This window comes from Stegostoma tigrinum, chromosome 13, assembly GCF_030684315.1.
Source record: "Stegostoma tigrinum isolate sSteTig4 chromosome 13, sSteTig4.hap1, whole genome shotgun sequence".
Classification (NCBI taxonomy): domain Eukaryota; kingdom Metazoa; phylum Chordata; class Chondrichthyes; order Orectolobiformes; family Stegostomatidae; genus Stegostoma; species Stegostoma tigrinum.
In genome coordinates, this window is record NC_081366.1 from 32,283,339 (window position 1) to 32,295,838 (window position 12,500).

A 12,500-nucleotide genomic window follows, 5' to 3' on the forward strand; every position below is an offset into this window, starting at 1 on the left:
GGAGGCTGTGGGTGGGAGGTCCCCTGAGGTGATGAGGTCATGCATGGTGTTGGAGATGATGGTTTGGTGCTCGGGGGTGGGGTCATGATCAAGGGGGCGGTAGGAGGTGGTGTCAGAGAGTTGGCATTTGGCCTCAGCGATGTAGAAGTCAGTGCGCCATACTACCACTGCGCCTCCCTTGTCTGCGGGTTGGATGGTGAGGTTGGGGTTGGAGTGGAGGGAGCAGAGGGCTGCCCGTTCTGCGGGGGAGAGGTTGGAGTGGGTGAGAGGGGTGGAGAGGTTGAGCCGGTTAATGTCTCAACGGGAGTTGGAGATGAAGAGGTCGAGGGAGGGTAGGAGGCCTGGGGGTGGTGTCCTTCTCAATTGTGTTGGAGTGGTGCGTAGCCATTTTCATCTGTGAACTCATGCCACAAGAATACAACTTCAGTTTCTTTCTTTTCAAGCAAGTTTAATTACAGTTCCCAGCTGGTAATTGTAAAAATCATTTGTATTTGATGTAGAACATGGTTTTGTGACAGATCCATATTATAACCCAGCTCCCTCACTGGAAATACCTTGGTTAAGTGGATGAAATCCCAAGGATCAATGTACCTCACCATTCTTGTGAAAGAAAGGTCATAATTTTAACTGTGATGCAAACTCAGGCATCTAATAACCAGATTCAGTTTGGAATCCATAATTTAAATCTTGATAACAATTTTAACTGTCAAAAGTCTCATCTATGTTAAGCATGGAAGGGGGGGAGGTGTTAGGCCTGAACCTGAGAGATGGGAGACGTGTCCTGAATCTGGAGAGCAAAAGAGGTCTCGAGAATAATGGATTATTGGCAACTTTGATATAATGCTATTCTATTATTTGTGCTGCGTTTGTCTATATGAAGGTCAGGGATTTGGGGTGTCTGGCAATTTGCTGCATTGCTTCCATTATGTGGTCCACCCTGCAGCCATTATATATCAGTGACTGAGGAACGGAATAATGGCAGATGAGAGCTGGGGTCCCAAGCTCCTGGAAGGAGAGAGAATAGTTGGGTGAAGGTCCCAAAGCTCAGAGGGGCAGCGTGTGAAGTAATAAGGTGTAGAGCTCGATGAACACAGCAGGCCAAGGAGCAGGAAGGCTGATGCTTTGGGCCTAGATCCTTCTTCAGAAATTGACCCCTCTTCAGAAACACTATCTCAGAGTGTGAAGTGATTGTCATGTTGCTGCTCTGTGCATGTGCTCCATCTCATGACATGTCAGGAAATGAAGAGGCTCCCACAGCCCCGAAACAAGGTCAGTTCATTTTTTGTAACTCTTCTAGGTCAAGTTAGAGGCTGGTTATTCAACAAAGTACCTCTTAAATCCTGACTATCCAAAGCCTTTCTTCCACATATACGATAGGACAAGGAAGCTAGCCGGAATATTCTCCACTTGCCTGGATGGCTTCAAATGCAAATGACACAACTAAACAATCAGGTCAAAGCAATTCTCTTATTCAGCTTCTCATTCATTAGCAAAACTATTCCGTTCCTCAGTCACTGATATATAATGGCTGCAGGGTGGACCACATAATGGAAGCAATGCAGCAAATTGCCAGACACCCCAAATCCCTGACCTTCATATAGACAAACGCAGCACAAATAACAGAATAGCATTATCTCAAAGTTGCCTTACAATGCATATATCACTCTGACTTGGTCATAAATCAGCTTTCATTCATTAGTGCTAGATAAAAATCCTATTTCCCACGTTGTAAGAATGACATCATGACTACAAATTGTAGGTATTCAAAACAAAGATCTACCAGCGACCTCTCATGGAAACTATACTAAATGATGACACTAAAGGCTGACCTTTCAAGTGTTGCCCACCTTATGAGAATTAAGAAAAACATTGTACAATTAGAATGCCATTAATGTTTGTTTTCACAGTTCAGTAGTTCAGTAAAGCAGCATAAAGAACAAAACTTTGAGCTTATTACTGTTTATAAATAGTTATCACAGATAACAAACACAAGGTGCAATTTGCCAAATTGCTAGTGTAAATCTTACAAGTCATATAACATTTAACTGATAGACAAATGTTTAAACATGGAGGGCTAGAGATCTGCAAGGTTAGCATCCGGATACAATAAGCATGATAATGAGAATGATGGGGATCACATAGACACCTATAAACGTTTAATGAAGCTAGACAAGGTAAATGCTGGAAGGATGTTCCTAATGACTGGGGAGTCCAGAAGCAGGAGTCAAATCTGAGGATACAAGGTTAACAATTTATGATTAAGATGAGGGGACATTTCTTCATCCAGCATGTGGTGAGCATGTGGAATTTTCTGCCACAGAAGCGATCGAGGCCAAAATGTTTTAAAGAAGGAGTTAGCTTTAGTTCTTTGGGCTAAAGGGACTAAAGGGTATGGGGAAAAAGCAGGTATTGCATTGGATGATCAGCCATAACCATACTGAATGGCAGAACCAGCTCCAAGTACAAATCGCCTACACCTGCTCCTATGTTCAATGTTTCCGTGTTTCCAAACAGGTGGGAAACTCATGCATGACTTCTCACAAAAAAACAATGCAGCTACAATTTTTGTGGGGAGCTAATCATGGAGGTGGAGTCTTGGAGGTATCAGTGTTCAAGTCTTTGATCTTTACCATATTTATCAATGACCAAGGTAAAGTGGCTGAATGGTACTGAACATATTATTGAACTATCCTCAATTTCACAGATGGTAAAAAAATCTTTTTGGGCTTTCATTTGAAAGTAAAAGTTTGCAATCAGCCCTGAACGTACATAAGAATATAAGAGACATATCAGCCATGATCAAATGGCAGAGCAGACTCAATGGACTAATTCTGAACCTTATGGTCTTATGGTCTGAAGTACTGAAGTTTTAGCTGACAAAAAATCTGAGAATTGTTCTCCCCAAAGCCTAAAATAAATATTCATTGCTTTACCATTCAGAACACTTTGCAACAAATAAGTCTTTTGACAATTTCAATTTTCTGGCAATTTTCTCAAATGAGAGAAAACATCCTAAAGCCCCATCTTTGATAGATTTAGGATCAAGATCGAGATCCAAATGAACACCTCATTTGAGTTGGTAAACTCTAGCCAATATTTAAGCGTTTCTTTATCCAGCTCTTGATTCCTGATTTCTTTCTCTCTTTGATGTTCAAGTTCAAACATTTTCCTCTCTCTTTCTATATGAAGCGGCTGCATCTGCAACTGAATATTTACTATTTCAAGTTGTGTTTCTTCTGGATCATCATCACCTTTCAAGCCCAGATGCTGAGCAATTACCTAAACTATATCTGCTTTCTTAGCCATTGCTTTTAATTCTAACTGCAAGTTTTCTGCTAATGCTATTAATTTAACCTAAGGTGTTATTTTTTGCAAATCTCTCAGAGATGTGTTCCCAGGGTGGCAACTGAATCAATTTGAAACGAATTCATCATGAAAATATAAACCAGCCTTAATCTTAGTAAATCCCAGCATTTATAATCCACACACAATACAAGTCCTGCAAGAGCTCCAAATTATGTTACCATCATAGAGGAGACTGCTAAAATGATATCATGTTTGGAACCAAAGACCTGTATTTTTAAACGGAAAGAAGGAGAAATCTAGGTGGCTAATGAAGAGAATAAAACCACAGGGTTCTACAATTTAGACCAAGCAATAATTGAGTTTACTGTTAGAACAACAATACAATTTAAAAGGTAGGTACAAATCATTTCTAAAACCTATAATTGACATGTGATAGACCTGGGTCATATATAGCGATTAAACACCAAATAGTGTACATCAAAAAGCAAAAGCGACCAAGACAGGTCCCACTAACTTTGCAGTAACTCTGCAGACCTTAATGGCATGGTGGGTCATCAAATCTCATTAAACGTCACAAAACGTTGTTAGCTGATCTGGCCTTGAAGTTCTGTTTAAGAAGCGGTTCCATCATGGGCTGCCTAATCAACTGATTCAGTAATAGGGAATCAACTTTCTTTCCTAGGTCTATGTTCCCCTTGACTCTGAAACTGCTTCCAGCTTATACACTGGCGAAACATCAGTGCTTTACCAACAGTAGTTTCACTTAGCTCAATATATCCAGAGGTTTTCCTTGAACTCTAATCCAGCTCAGATGCATCATGCAGACACTGCTTATGGTTTTGGATTCCTGACACTCTCAGCTGCACTGAAGTATCACTGCTTGCAGTGCAGTTCGAACTCAGACATACTCTGGCACAAAGCCAGCTTTGCAGGACTTCATCTGATCTCTGACTCCCAATTTTAGCTGCTCACTAATTCCTAGGATTTTTACCAGAGTTTGGCTAATAGCAGAATTTCAACTCTTCTTTTCCTAGGTTTTAACTTGTCTTTCAGCTGACCGCAACAGAAAAACAACCCAAGTTTCATCATCACCAAAAGTAGAATGTGTCTGCAGAACCACCTCAACTCTGCTTATGACAATCCAAATGGCATTAATCCACCAAAGTTATCTTTAAGTAATACACACCTGTAAAAACAGCAAATTGAAATTTACCAGAAATAGTGGGCCTCGTGGTGGCTCAGATGACAATCTATGCGGAGTTTGCACTTTTTCCCGGTGTCTATGTGGGTTAGCTCTCAGTGCTCAGCTTTCCTCTCACAGTTCAAAAATATGCAGGCTAGGTGGGTTAGCCGTGCTCACCTTTAGCATCGAGCGATATGCAAGCTAGGTGGATTAGCCATGGGGAATGCAGGGTTACAGGGATAAGGTAGGTGTGTGGGTTTGTTTGAGATGCTGTTTAGGCAATTGGCGTGGACTCAATTGACCGAATGGCCCGCTTCCACACTGTAGGGATTCCATGATTCTGATCTAAGAGTTAATTTCATTGAGTTTGCTGGTGGGTTTCTATCTGAGGGGCCTAGTAAGTTTCACCCAAATTACCCCAAATTTGCCACATCACCTAAAAAACTATGTCATCCTGCTCATCTGATAGTAACTCAATTCTCCCACTCACTGTGGACAGAAATTTTCATGTTTACAGGAATATCCCAGAGTACCTGATGCTTACACCTCTGGCCCACAGTGTTTCATCCAGCACGGCATTAGCAGTCTAGAGTTAAATTTCACCAACAAGCAGTGGGAAAACATTCACAACCCAACACTTCTCACAGCACAGAGTCACACAGCTGACTCATGTATTCCTCCACTTCTTATGGCTTAAGACCCAGGCCATACAGCTCACCTGTCCTTAGCCATATCCCATCTTAGAACACTCTCTAAGTGGTTGCTACTTTCTCCCAATACCTACTGTAGTCCAACATCCTATCATGGATTAATGTGAGAACATCACATGTAGGAAAGCCTTCAAATTTTTCAAAATATATTCCTTTATTCATCAACTGAAGCAGTCCATGTCGAAATGCGGTGAGGTTTGGGCTAGAAAGTGTCAAGTAATATTTACAACTTACCTTGATCTATTATATGGAGAGTAATGTGGGAGCTGCCCTTTGTGACATCACAAGGTCAAAAGCGACCTTTTGGACAGAAAGACTCCTGATTGGTAAATATTAGTCAGGTGTTTCTTTTTCTCACACTGTCAATTTCCATCAAGCTTTTCATATCCATAAGGATTTAGAGTAATGGGGTTTAGGCTAGTGGTTTAACAGCACGTTGCTGGGATTTAATGCGTTACCTAGACTGTTGCTAACAGAATAACCTATTTCGTATTTGTTTTCATGGGAATCTAATACTAGGGACCATCGAGGTGGCTGCAAATTAATTTAGTTACAAATTTACTTTTAACAAATAGTTGCTAGAGGGTAAAAATAGTAGTCAGTGGGGTAGTATGCTTCTTCTGCAGAATGAGGGAAATTGGAGATAGTTCGAATTTCCCTCACGACTGCATCTGTAGGAAGCATGTCCAATTGCAGCTCCTGTTACACCACAGGGATTGGCTGGAACAGCAGTTAGACATGCTTAGGGGCATGCAGGAGGTGGAAAGCATCATTGACATGGGATTTGGAGGCGTGGTCATACCCAAGGTTGGCGATAGCTGCAGCCACACTGGTGGCACCACAGCTGGCTTTGTTCTGCAGCAGGGAAGTTCAAAGTGCAGTGGAACAGTAGTAACAGGGGACTCTATAATCAGGGGCACAGCTAAGTGTTTCTGTGGCCACAAAGGAGACTCCAGGATGATGTATTGGCTCCCTGGTACCAAGGTCAAGCATATCCCTGAGTGGCTGCAGGGCATTCTCAAAACGGAGGGTAAACATCCCAAGAGTGTAATACACTTTAGTATCAATGAAATAAGCAGGAAGAATGACGAGGTTCTGCAAAGGGAATTCAGGGAGTTAGGTAGTAAGTTGAAAAGCAGGACCTCTAGGGTTGTGGCCACAGAATTACTCCCTGTGTCATGCACCAGTGAGGCTAGATAGTACAGTTAAGCACATGGCTGAACTGGCGCAGGAGGAAGGGCTTTAGATATGTGGGTTTGGGACCTGTTCAAGAAGGACAGGTTGCATCATACTGGAGGGGCACCAATATCCCAGCAGGGAAGTTAACTGGTGCCACTCAAGGAGTTTAAACTAGCATGGTGCAGGGAGTTGGGAACGAGGGCAGTAGGTCAGCAAGTGAGAGGGGGTGTTAAAGAATAAGACTAGTAAGAATGAGAGGAAGAACTGACAGGTGAGGTTATGGGTCATGGTGGCACTAGTGGTGTGAAGTGTATTTGTTTTAACATGGGAAGTATGACAAATAAGGCATATAAAAATAGATAACAAAGTGTGAAGCTGGATGAACACAGCAGGCCAAGCAGCATCTCAGGATCTCCTGAGATGCTGCTTGGCCTGCTGTGTTCATCCAGCTTCACACTTTGTTATCTTGGATTCTCCAGCATCTGCAGTTCCCATGATCACTCGCATAAACTTAGAGCTTGGATTAGTGATATAACTATTAGATAGGCTTGGTTGAGAGGCCGGCAACTGAATGTTCTGGGATTTTGATGTTTCAGGTGAGATAGAGAGGGATGTAAAGGTGGTGGAGTTGTGTAACTGATTAGGGAGAATATCACAGGTGTACTGAGGGAGGATACAGCGAGGCTATATAGGTTGACCACAGAAATAGGAAGGGTTCAAGCACATGGCACACAAGCCTCTCAACAGCTATGGATACTTGGACAGATTTTGGAAAACTGTAAAAAATAACAGGGTAGTTGTGGTGGGTGATTTTAACTTCCCTTCTCTTGACTGGGATACACTTAGTATCAGGGGCTTGGATGGAGGACAATTTGTTTGGTGCATCCAGAAAGGTTTCTTGAAGCAATATGTAAATAGTCCATATATGGAAGGGGTCATATTAGATGTGGTGTTGGGGAATAGGCTAGATGTTTCAGTGGGATAGCATTTCAGGAACAGTGACCATAATTCTATAAGTTTTATGTTACTTATGGATATGGATAAGAGTCATAGAATCATACAGCATGGAAACACATCCTTCCGTCCAACCAGTCCATGCCGACCCATATTCCCAAAGTAAACTAGCCTCACTTGCCTATGCTTGGCCCATATCCTTCCAAAATCTTTCTTATTCATGAACTTGTCATGTGTACAAGCCACTTATTAGGCGGAATTTCTAAAGTGGAAGAAGGCTAACTACAACAATACTAAGTAGTAACTGGGGGATGTAAATTGGACCAGCTGTTAGTGGCTAAATCCACATCTGCCATGTCGGAATCTTTTAAAGGCTAGTGGATTAGAGTTCAGGACCAGCATATTCCAGTGAAGATGAAGGATCAAGCTGGTAAAATTCGGGAACCTTGCATGTGAAGAGAAATTAACAGCTTAGTCAAAAAGAAAAAGAAGCATTAGTAGGAGCCAGGAACGTGAAGACAGGCAGAACCTTTGAAGAATATTTTTTTAAAAAGCAGGGGAATGAACTTAAATAAGTAATAATAAGGTCTAAAAGTGTCAATGAAGTGTCCTTGGCAAACAGAATTAAGGAAAATCCAAGGTGTTTTGTAAATATATAAAAGGAGCAAAAGGCTAACTAGGGAAGGGCAGGTCTACTCAAGGGCAAAGGAGGGAATTTATGCGTGGAGCCAGATAAAGTGGGTGAGGTAGGTCCTCGGCAAATAATTTGCATTGATATTCAGATAGGAGAAGGGCATGGTGGATAGTGAATCTGGAGAGGGGAATGTTAATATTCTAGGGCACCGTTGATATTGAAAAGGAGGTGGTGATGGGTGATTAAGGTAGATAGAATCCATCCCAAAATACTAAGGGAGGTGAGGTATGAAATTGCTCGAACCTTGTACAAGATCTTTGCATCCTCTTCAATCACAGGAGAAGTCCCAGAAAACTGGACAATAGTCAATGTTGTTCCTTTGTTTAACAAGGCCAACAGGAGTAATCAGGGCAATACCATGCTGGTAAGCCTTAAGTTAGTGGTAGGGAAACTATTAGAGAAGATTCCTAGGGACTGAAAAAATCTGGACTTATCAGTCATAGGAAGCATGGTTTGTGCAGAGAAGATTGTGTCTCACAAACTTGACTGAGTTTTTTTGAGGAAGTGACAATGATGATTGATCAGAGTAGGTGAAGGATGTTGTCTATTTGGACTTTAGCAAGGTCCCTCTTGACTAGCTGATACAAGAGGTGTATCACATGGGATCTGCAGTGAGCTGGCAAGATGGGTGCAGAATTGACTTGGTCATAGAAGACAGAGAGTCCTGGTGGAAGGGTGTTTTTCTGACTGAAAATCTATGACAAGTAGTGTTCCATAGGGATCAGTGCTGGGACGTCTGCATTTTACAGTATATCCCAGTGATTTGGAGGAGAATGGAGGTGGTCTGATTTGTAAGTTTACAGCCTAATTAATAAGTTTTGGAATGATATAAGGAGTGGGAGAGCTGTGGATAGTGAGGACAATTGCCTGGGGATAAAGCAGCATGTAATTCAATGCACACAAATGAGTGGTGATGCATTTTGGAAGGTCTATTGCAGGAGGAAAATCTACAGTAAATGGCAGAGCCCCTCAAACCAACAACATAGAGAGAGATCCAGGCAAACAGGTACACAGTTCTCTGAAAGTGGGTGGAAACAGTGGTCAAGAAGGCATATGGCATGCTTTCCTTCTTCAATCAGGATGTACAGTATAAAAATAGGCAAATCATGTTGCAGCTGTATAGAACTTCAGTTAGTTGGAGTATTGCGTACAGTTCTGGTCACCACACCACCCGAAAGATTTGGGGCTTTGGAAAAGTTACATAAAAAGTGTACTAAGATGTTGCCTGGTTTGAAGGGTATTAGCTATGAGGAAAGTTTGAACAAACATGGCTTGTTTTCACTTGAAAGTTGGAGACTGTGGGCAAACTGGATAGAAGTTTGCAAAATTATGAGATGCATCGATAGAATGGGCAGTTGGAATTTTTTTGCAGGGTAGAAATGTCAATTATTCAGGGACATAGATTTAAGGGAAAAGGGGAAGATTTAAATGAGTTGTGAGAGGTAGGTGGCTTATACAGAGGATGGTAAGTATCTGGAGTGCACTGCCAGAGGAGCTGGAAGAAACAGATACAATAGCAATATTTAAGGGGCCTCTTGTCAGATATATTAGGCAGGGAATGGAGGAATACAAACCACGTAGAGGCAAAAGGCTTTTATTTTAGATAGGTGCCATGTGCTGATGTAGCTTGATAGGCCAAAGGGCCTATTGCTGTGCTGTACTGTTCTTTGTTCACACAAATCCCAGGTCATGGCTATCTCTAATTAGAAACAATCTAACCATCTCCCCTTGGCATTCAGTGGCAATGCCATCTCTGAATTCTACACCGTCAACGTCCTGAGTGTTACCAATGACCAGAAACTGAACTGGACCAGCAATATAATTACAGAACCGTGGTTACGAGAAAAGGTCAGATGCTAAGAGTTTACTAGCAAATAACTGATCTCCTGTCTTCTCAATATCTGTCTAACATCTACAGGGCACAAGTCAGCATTGTGATGGAATAATTCCACTTGCATGAATGAGTGCAACTCCAACAACACTCAAGAGACTCAATAATATCCCAAACAAAGTAACCTATTTGTTTGGCACCCGAGGTATCACCTTAACTGCCAATCAGTTCACACTGATACATAGTTGTAACAGTGCATACCATCCACAAGATGCACAGCAGCAACCTATGTAAGCTCCTCTCCTAGCATCTTCCAAACACATAGCATCTGACAACTAGAAGGACAAGGGTAGCAGATGTATGGGACTATGGGAACTGAAAGTTTTCCTCCAAGTCATCATGGCTAGGAACTCTATCACTATTCCCTCACCATCATTGGGTTATAATCTTGAAGCTTCCTTTCTAACAGTACTATGGGTGCCCCTATTTTCCAAGGACTGTAGCAGTTCAAGAGACAGCTCACTGTCATGTGTTCAAGGACAACTGAGGAATGGTGATAAATGTGGCCTAGCCAGTGATGCACACATCACATAAACAAATTTTAAAAATTGCTCAGGTTAGCATTCCAACAATTCCTTTACTTATAAAGGTCATGATTGGATACTATCAATGATGTTTTTAACTTCTAAATTGCCTTGGGCCAATATGTACAGTATGTGATTCAAGTGAAAATTGTACTAGCTCCCCATATCCGTATGTATACCAGCAAATGGAAAAGTACTGGAAGGTACGACAAATCTACATCTGCTTAAGAGGATATTGTAACAGTGTTATGTTTCTTGTTACTCACACACAGACTCTCACATTCCATTTTCTGCAGCTGTCAGTGATATATGCCTCACAGCCTAACAATAATGCTGTATTGTTGAATATGTACACATTGGCTTCCATGAAACTTTCTTAGTTTTCTGCCTTATACAGCAATTCTTAATTTATCAGCCTTTAAGTTTCCTGATGGATATTGTATGGTGCTATCTAAGGATCTTTGGTGAATTTCTGCAATGGATCTGTAGATCAAACATAGTATTTCTACTGAGCATCGGTGGTGGAGGGAATGAATGCTTGTGAATGTGATGCCAATCAAGCCAGCAGTTTTATTCCTGATGGTGTCAAACTCCTGGTGTGTTGTTCAAGCTGCACCCATCCAAGCTAATGGGGAATACCATCATATTCCTGATTTGTACCCTGCAGGTGGTGGACAGGCTTTGGGAAGTCAGGAGGTACGCAGGGAGTGCTGCCTGGCTTATTGGTAACCAGCTCCCTGGTTCTGACACTGGGCCTAAGTAGTGGAATGTGGTGCGCTGGGAAAAAAAACCCCACTGATTTTATCAAAAAAAAACAAGCAAATTGAATACATTTACAGAAAACGAGAAAGTGAATATTAAAACCTGCTTATCTTTGACTGAGACCTTGTCTCTCAGTTCATTTGGCCCCCAGTTATGCCTTGCAGCTAAGACTTGATACAGTGGATAAATAGATCCAGTGGGTGGCTGTTACTTGTACTAATAGAGAAGACAGCAAGAGAGAGAGCGAATACCTGCCGACCCCAAGTTCTATTCCACTTTCCTTCCTTAGAATTGCCTGACACCGTTAGCCCCAAACTGTCCCCTCCCCTTTCTAAGACTACCCAAGCTGGGTTACAGAGAGTCTTGATGACCTTAGGCTCACCCCTGGAGTGAAAATACACAGTTTTAAGTGGCTCTTGTCCGTAATCTCTTACCGTAGCTGGGACTCTGTGAAGGGCCACGAGTACCAGTAACAGTTAGTTTTGTGGTGTCCGCTGATGCGGTTAGACCCATGGGATAGGCCCAGTTAGCACTTTGGGCTTTTGTCTTTTCGCTTGGTGGTCCTTACAAGCAGGCTGTTGTTGTGGATGTTGCTGGTGTTGACCCAGTTGGCGTTTTGTATCTCAGGATGCCTTCAGTCACCTCCAGACATTGAGTGGAGGTTTGTGGTTAGTTGCTAGTGTTCAGTGGCTGTGAGGACTGCTTTCCTTTGTGAACAGGGCCTGCTTCCCACTTGGGCTCTCAACCTCCCCTTGCAGAGCCCACACCTGATTGGAATCAGGGTGTGTCGCTGGTATCACAGGGCTGGTATCACAGGGCTGGTCTCACAGAGCCTGACTCACAGTGCTGTACTTACAGTGCAGGACTCTTGGTACACTTACAGATAGTAGGAACTACCAATGCTGGAGGCTGAGGTAACAAGGAGATACGTATCACTTATCACCCCACCAACCTCCGTTTTCAACGCATCATCCTCCGCCACTTCCGCCACTCACAATCTGACCCCACAATGAAGGATATATTTCCCTCCGCACCCTTATCTGCTTTCCGGAGGGACCACTCTCACCATGACTCCCTCGTCTGCTCCACATTCTTCACCAGCCCCACCACACCCGGCATTTTTCTCTGCAACCGGAAGAAGTGCTACACCAGCCCCTACACCATCCCCCTCACCCCCATCCCAGGCCCCAAGAAAACCTTCCACATTAAACAGATGTTCACCTGCACATCTGCTAATATGGCGTATTGTATCTGCTGTTTCTGATGTTGCCTCCTCTGCATCAGGGAAACCAAGTGG